We start from the raw sequence: 8,049 nt of genomic DNA, 5'->3' as shown, positions 1-8,049 counted from the left end.
TTATGGACATCTTGAGTATCTAGTCTCTTGGATTATCATGTGGATCTCATCACTCTTAATTATAAAAATTTGATTGGGTTATTAATTACTTTTTAATTGGGATTGAGTTGGGTGAACCTTCTCAATGTTTAACAACCACCATGACAGTTAAATAAAATATATTCCTTTGTTGTAGGGAAAAATTGGCTTTTCGCAAAACATATTAACCATACAGCCTCCACCAGCCATATATGCATGTAGTGATAGCTTTATTCTGTTCATTACTCTCTTGTGTTACATTGCCAGCATATTCCATGTGCTGACCCGTTTTCGGGCTGCAACGTATCATGTTGCAGACTTTTCAGACGACGAGTAAGGAGCCTTAGGTCGTGGTCTTTCACTCAGTGATGCCGTTGGAGTTGATGGACTCACTTTATCTTCCAAGCCTTCCGCTGTTATCGTATTAGATGGCCTTAAGCCATATTTATGTAATAAGTTCTCTTTTGAGATATTCGATGTAATAAGTGTGTGATTGCTACTCTGTTATAAATCCTTCAAGTACTGTGCGTGTCAGCATTACCGATCCAGGGATGACACTGATGCACAGAGATCAGACTGTTTGAGGTCTGGTCGCTACAAAGATGGTATCAGAGCACACGCTGACTGTAGGACACGACCACTAAGCTAAAGCCCTAGATCACTACCCTCTTCTCATTTCTGACTCCTCTCCTTTTTTTCTACTCTTTAGGATGGCGGATGCAAGGATCAAGTTCATGCAACTGGATGAAGACACCCCTTTGGACGCCACTTGAAAGAAGTCACTAGGTACCTGATGAAGCTGGAGCAGATATCATGGAGTCTTCGATCGATCAATTTTTCTAGTCGACCACCATATCAGTAGTAGTATTCCACCATGTATATAGTATAGTCCAAGCACTTTTGTAACGATAGTTATAGACCGATTGTATGCCCTTGTTTGATTGATTGGGTGAACTGTTTGTGTTTGTCTCATGTGCATATGGGTAGTGTTTTCCCCCTAGACCTCATTCTTTTCTGTTTTCTCATCTCTTCTAAACCCAGCAGATGCCTCCGAGACGCGACAATGGATTTGCTTTCCCACCGGAGCTCACTCAGTTGATCCAGTAGCAGAATGCATTGATGCAGATACTAGTTCAGAATCAGAACCAGGGGAACAACAACAACAACAACCCACCACCACCATCACCAGTTGATCACTTAGCCCGTTTTCTTAGGCTAAATCCGCCGGTGTTCTCCAGTAGCACCGAGCCGATTGTTGCGGATGATTGGCTCCGCAAAATTGAAAGGGAGTTGACTACTGCAGGATGCACAGATGCGGAGAGAGTGCGTTTTTCCGCACATCAGCTTGATGGACCCGCAACATCATGATGGGAGAATTTCATAGTCACTTACCCTATTGACACTGTGACATGGGACCAGTTCCAGCAGGCTTTTTGCACTGTCCATGTTTCAACAGGAGCTATGGCCATGAAGAAGCTGTTGGGAATCGTAGCATAATTTAAAATTTTCCTACGCTCACCAAGATGCATCTATGGAGTCTACTAGCAATGAGAGGAAAGGAGTGCATCTACATACCCTTGTAGACTGCGAGCGGAAGCGTTCCAATGAACGTGGATGACGGAGTCGTACTCGCCGTGATCCAAATCACCGATGACCGAGTGCCGAACGGACGGCACCTCCACGTTCAACACACGTACGGTGCAGCGACGTCTCCTCCTTCTTGATCCAGCAAGGGGGAAGGAGAGGTTGATGGAGATCCAGCAGCACGACGGCGTGGTGGTGGATGTAGCGGGTCTCGGCAGGGCTTCGCCGAGCTTCTACGAGACGGAGAGGTGTAACAGGGGGAGAGGGAGGCGCCCAAGGCTGTAGTTTGCTGCCCTCCCTCCCCCCCTTTATATAGGCCCCCTGGGAGGGGGGGGGCGGCCAAAGCCCATCTAGGGCAAGGGGCGGCGGCCAGGGGGCTGCCTTGCCCCCCAATGCAAGTGGGAAACCCCTCCTCCCTAGGGTTTGCAACCCTAGGCGCAGGGGAAAAGGCCCATGGGGGGCGCCCAGCCCACTAGGGGCTGGCTCCCTTCCCACTTCAGCCCACGGGGCCCTCCGGGATAGGTGGCCCCACCCGGTGGACCCCCGGGACCCTTCCGGTGGTCCCGGTACAATACCGGTAACCCCCGAAACTTTCCCGGTGGCCGAAACTGGACTTCCTATATATAATTCTTCACCTCCGGACCATTCCGGAACCTCTCGTGACGTCCGCGATCTCATCCGGGACTCCGAACAACTTTCGGGTTTCCGCATACACATATCTCTACAACCCTAGCGTCACCGAACCTTAAGTGTGTAGACCCTACGGGTTCGGGAGACATGCAGACATGACCGAGACGCCTCTCCAGTCAATAACCAACAGCGGGATATGGATACCCATGTTGGCTCCCACATGTTCCACGATGATCTCATCGGATGAACCACGGTGTCGAGGATTCAATCAATCCCGTATACAATTCCCTTTGTCAATCGGTATGTTACTTGCCCGAGATTCGATCGTCGGTATCCCAATACCTTGTTCAATCTCGTTACCGGCAAGTCTCTTTACTCGTACCGCAATGCATGATCCCGTGACTAATGCCTTAGTCACATTGAGCTCATTATGATGATGCATTACCGAGTGGGCCCAGAGATACCTCTCCGTCACACGGAGTGACAAATCCCAGTCTCGATCCGTGCCAACCCAACAAACACTTTCGGAGATACCCGTAGTGCACCTTTATAGTCACCCAGTTACGTTGTGACGTTTGGCACACCCAAAGCACTCCTACGGTATCCGGGAGTTGCACGATCTCATGGTCTAAGGAAAAGATACTTGACATTGGAAAAGCTCTAGCAAACGAAACTACACAATCTTTTATGCTATGCTTAGGATTGGGTCTTGTCCATCACATCATTCTCCTAATGATGTGATCCCGTTATCAATGACATCCAATGTCCATAGTCAGGAAACCATGACTATCTGTTGATCAACGAGCTAGTCAACTAGAGGCTTACTAGGGACACGTTGTGGTCTATGCATTCACACATGTATTACGATTTTCGGACAATACAATTATAGCACGAACAATAGACAATTATCATGAACAAAGAAATATAATAATAACCATTTATTATTGCCTCTAGGGCATATTTCCAACAGTCTCCCACTTGCACTAGAGTCAATAATCTAGTTACACTGTGATGAATCGAACACCCATTGCGTCCTGGTGTTGATCATGTTTTGCTCTAGGGAGAGGTTTAGTCAACGGATCTGCTACATTCAGGTCCGTATGTACTTTACAAATATCTATGTCTCCATTTTGAACACTTTCACGAATGGAGTTGAAGCGACGCTTGATATGCCTGGTCTTCCTGTGAAACCTGGGCTCCTTCGCAAGTGCAATAGCTCCAGTGTTGTCACAGAAGAGAGTCATCGGGCCCGACGCATTGGGAATCACCCCTAGGTCGGTAATGAACTCCTTCATCCAGACTGCTTCCTGTGCTGCCTCCGAGGCTGCCATGTACTCCGCTTCACATGTAGATCCCGCCACGATGCTTTGCTTGCAACTGCACCAGCTTACTGCTCCTCGATTCAAAATATACACGTATCCGGTTTGTGACTTCGAGTCATCCAGATCTGTGTCGAAGCTAGCGTCGACGTAACCCTTTACGACGAGCTCTTCGTCACCTCCATAAACGAGAAACATATCCTTAGTCCTTTTCAGGTACTTCAGGATATTCTTGACCGCTGTCCAGTGTTCCATGCCGGGATTACTTTGGTACCTTCCTACCAAACTTACGGCAAGGTTTACATCAGGTCTGGTACACAGCATGGCATACATAATAGACCCTATGGCCGAGGTATAGGGGATGACACTCATCTTTTCTCTATCTTCTGCCGTGGTCGGGCATTGAGCCGTGCTCAATTGCACACCTTGCAATACAGGCAAGAACCCCTTCTTGGACTGATCCATATTTAACTTCTTCAATATCTTGTCAAGGTATGTACTCTGTGAAAGACCAATGAGGCGTCTTGATCTATCTCTATAGATCTTGATGCCTAATATATAAGCAGCTTCTCCAAGGTCCTTCATTGAAAAACACTTATTCAAATAGGCCTTTATACTTTCCAGGAATTCTATATCATTTCCCATCAATAATATGTCATCCACATATAATAAGAGAAATGCTACAGAGCTCCCACTCACTTTCTTGTAAACACAGGCTTCTCCATAAGTCTGTGTAAACCCAAACGCTTTGATCATCTCATCAAAGCGAATGTTCCAACTCCGAGATGCTTGCACCAGCCCATAGATTGAGCGCTGGAGCTTGCATACTTTATTAGCATTCTTAGGATCGACAAAACCTTCCGGCTGCATCATATACAACTCTTCCTTAAGGAAGCCGTTAAGGAATGCCGTTTTGACGTCCATCTGCCATATCTCATAATCATAGTATGCGGCAATTGCTAACATGATTCGGACGGACTTCAGCTTCGCTACGGGTGAGAAAGTCTCATCGTAGTCAACCCCTTGAACTTGTCGATAACCCTTAGCGACAAGTCGAGCTTTGTAGATGGTCACATTACCATCTGCGTCCGTCTTCTTCTTAAAGATCCATTTGTTTTCTATGGCTCGCCGATCATCGGGCAAGTCAGTCAAAGTCCATACTTCGTTTTCATACATGGATCCTATCTCGGATTTCATGGCTTCTAGCCATTTGTCGGAATCCAGGCCCGCCATCGCTTCTTCATAGTTCGAAGGTTCACCGTTGTCTAACAACATGATTTCCAGGACAGGGTTGCCGTACCACTCTGGTGCGGAACGTGTCCTTGTGGACCTACGAAGTTCAGTAACTTGATCCGAAGCTTCATGATCATCATCATTAACTTCCTCCCCAGTCGGTGTAGGCACCACAGGAACATTTTCCCGAGCTGCGCTACTTTCTGGTTCGGAAGGGGTGACTATCACCTCATCAAGTTCCACTTTCCTCCCACTCAATTCTTTCGAGAGAAACTCCTTCTCCAGAAAGGACCCGTTCTTGGCAACGAAGATCTTGCCTTCGGATCTGAGATAGAAGGTATACCCAATAGTTTCCTTAGGGTATCCTATGAAGACGCATTTCTCCGACTTGGGTTCGAGCTTTTCAGGTTGAAGTTTCTTCACATAAGCATCGCATCCCAAACTTTTAGAAATGACAGCTTAGGTTTCTTTCCAAACCATAATTCATACGGTGTCGTCTCAACGGATTTCGACGGAGCCCTATTTAAAGTGAATGCGGCAGTCTCTAAAGCATAGCCCCAAAATGAGAGCGGTAAATCGGTAAGAGACATCATAGATCGCACCATATCCAATAGAGTGCGATTACGACGTTCGGACACACCATTTCTCTGAGGTGTTCCAGGCGGCTTGAGTTGTGAAACTATTCCACATTTCCTTAAGTGTGCACCAAACTCGTGACTTAAATATTCTCCACCACGATCTGATCGTAAGAATTTTATTTTCCTGTCACGTTGATTCTCAACTTCACTCTGAAATTCCTTGAACTTTTCAAAGGTTTCAGACTTGTGTTTCATTAGGTAGACATACCCATATCTACTTAAGTCATCAGTGAGAGTGAGAACATAACGATATCCTCCGCGAGCCTCAACACTCATTGGACCGCACACATCGGTATGTATGATTTCCAATAAGTTGGTTGCTCGCTCCATTGTTCCGGAGAACGGAGTCTTGGTCATCTTACCCATGAGGCATGGTTCGCACATGTCAAATGATTCGTAATCAAGAGACTCCAAAAGTCCATCTGCATGGAGCTTCTTCATGCGCTTGACACCAATGTGACCAAGGCGGCAGTGCCACAAGTATGTGGGACTATCGTTATCAACTTTTCATCTTTTGGTATTCACACTATGAACATGTGTAACATCACGTTCGAGATTCATCAAAAATAAACCATTGACCAGCGGGGCATGACCATAAAACATATCTCTCAAATAAATAGAACAACCATTATTCTCGGATTTAAATGAGTAGCCATCTCGAATTAAACGAGATCCAGATACAATGTTCATGCTCAAAGCTGGCACTAAATAACAATTATTGAGGTTTAAAACTAATCCCGTGGGTAGATGCAGAGGTAGCGTGCCGACGGCGATCACATCGACCTTAGAACCATTCCCGACGCGCATCGTCACCTCGTCCTTCGCCAGTCTCCATTTATTCCGTAGTTCCTGTTTTGAGTTACAAATATGAGCAACCGCACCGGTATCAAATGCCCAGGAGCTACTACGAGTACTGGTAAGGTACACATCAATTACATGTATATCACATATACCTTTGGTGTTGCCGGCCTTCTTCTTGTCCGCTAAGTATTTGGGGCAGTTCCGCTTCCAGTGACCACTTCCCTTGCAATAAAAGCACTCAGTCTCGGGCTTGGGTCCATTCTTTGACTTCTTCCCAGTAACTGGTTTACCGGGCGTGGCAACTCCCTTGCCATCCTTCTTGAAGTTCTTCTTACCCTTGCCCTTCTTGAACTTAGTGGTTTTATTCACCATCAACACTTGATGTTCTTTTCTGATCTCCCCTTCCGCTGATTTCAGCATTGAATATACCTCAGGAATGGTCTTTTCCATCCCCTGCATATTGTAGTTCATCACAAAGCTCTTGTAGCTTGGTGGAAGCGACTGGAGGATTCTGTCAATGACCGCGTCATCCGGGAGATTAACTCCCAGCTGAGACAAGCGGTTGTGCAACCCAGACATTCTGAGTATGTGCTCACTAACAGAACTATTCTCCTCCATTTTACAGCTGAAGAACTTGTCGGAGACATCATATCTCTCGACCCGGGCATGAGCTTGGAAAACCAATTTCAGCTCCTCGAACATCTCATATGCTCCATGTTTCTCAAAACGCTTTTGGAGACCCGGTTCTAAGCTGTAAAGCATGCCGCACTGAACGAGGGAGTAATCATCAGCACGTGATTGCCAAGCGTTCATAACGTCTTGGTTCTGTAGGATTGGTGCATCACCTAGCGGTGCTTCTAAGACATAATCTTTCTTGGCTACTATGAGGATGAGCCTCAGGTTCCGGACCCAGTCCGTATAGTTGCTGCCATCATCTTTCAGCTTGGTTTTCTCTAGGAACGCGTTGAAATTGAGGACAACGTTGGCCATTTGATCTACAAGACATAGTGTAAAGATTTTAGACTAAGTTCATGATAATTAAGTTCATCTAATCAAATTATTTAATGAACTCCCACTCAGATAGACATCCCTCTAGTCATCTAAGTGAAACATGATCCGAGTTTAACTAGGCCGTGTCCGATCATCACATGAGACGGACTAGTCAAGATCGGTGAACATCTCCATGTTGATCGTATCTTCTATACGACTCATGCTCGACCTTTCGGTCCTCCGTGTTCCGAGGCCATGTCTGTACATGCTAGGCTCGTCAAGTCAACCTAAGTGTATTGCGTGTGTTCCGAGGCCATGTCTGTACATGCTAGGCTCGTCAACACCCGTTGTATTCGAACGTTAGAATCTATCACACCCGATCATCACGTGGTGCTTCGAAACAACGAACCTTCGCAACGGTGCACAGTTAGGGTGAACACTTTCTTGAAATTATTATAAGGGATCATCTTACTTACTACCGTCGTTCTAAGAAAATAAGATGCAAAAACATGATAAACATCACATGCAATCAAATAGTGACATGATATGGCCAATATCATCATGCTCCTTTGATCTCCATCTTCGGGGCACCATGATCATCTTCGTCACCGGCATGACACCATGATCTCCATCATTGTGTCTTCATGAAGTCGTCACGCCAACGATAACTTCTACTTCTATGGCTAACGCGTTTAGCAACAAAGTAAAGTAATTTACATGGCGTTATTCAATGACACGCAGGTCATGCAAAATAATAAAGACAACTCCTATGGCTCCTGCCGGTTGTCATACTCATCGACATGCAAGTCGTGATTCCTATTACAAGAATATGATCA

The sequence above is a fragment of the Triticum aestivum genome, chromosome 3D (assembly GCF_018294505.1).
Source record: "Triticum aestivum cultivar Chinese Spring chromosome 3D, IWGSC CS RefSeq v2.1, whole genome shotgun sequence".
Classification (NCBI taxonomy): Eukaryota; Viridiplantae; Streptophyta; class Magnoliopsida; order Poales; family Poaceae; genus Triticum; species Triticum aestivum.
Note: the sequence above shows the minus strand (reverse complement) of the source record.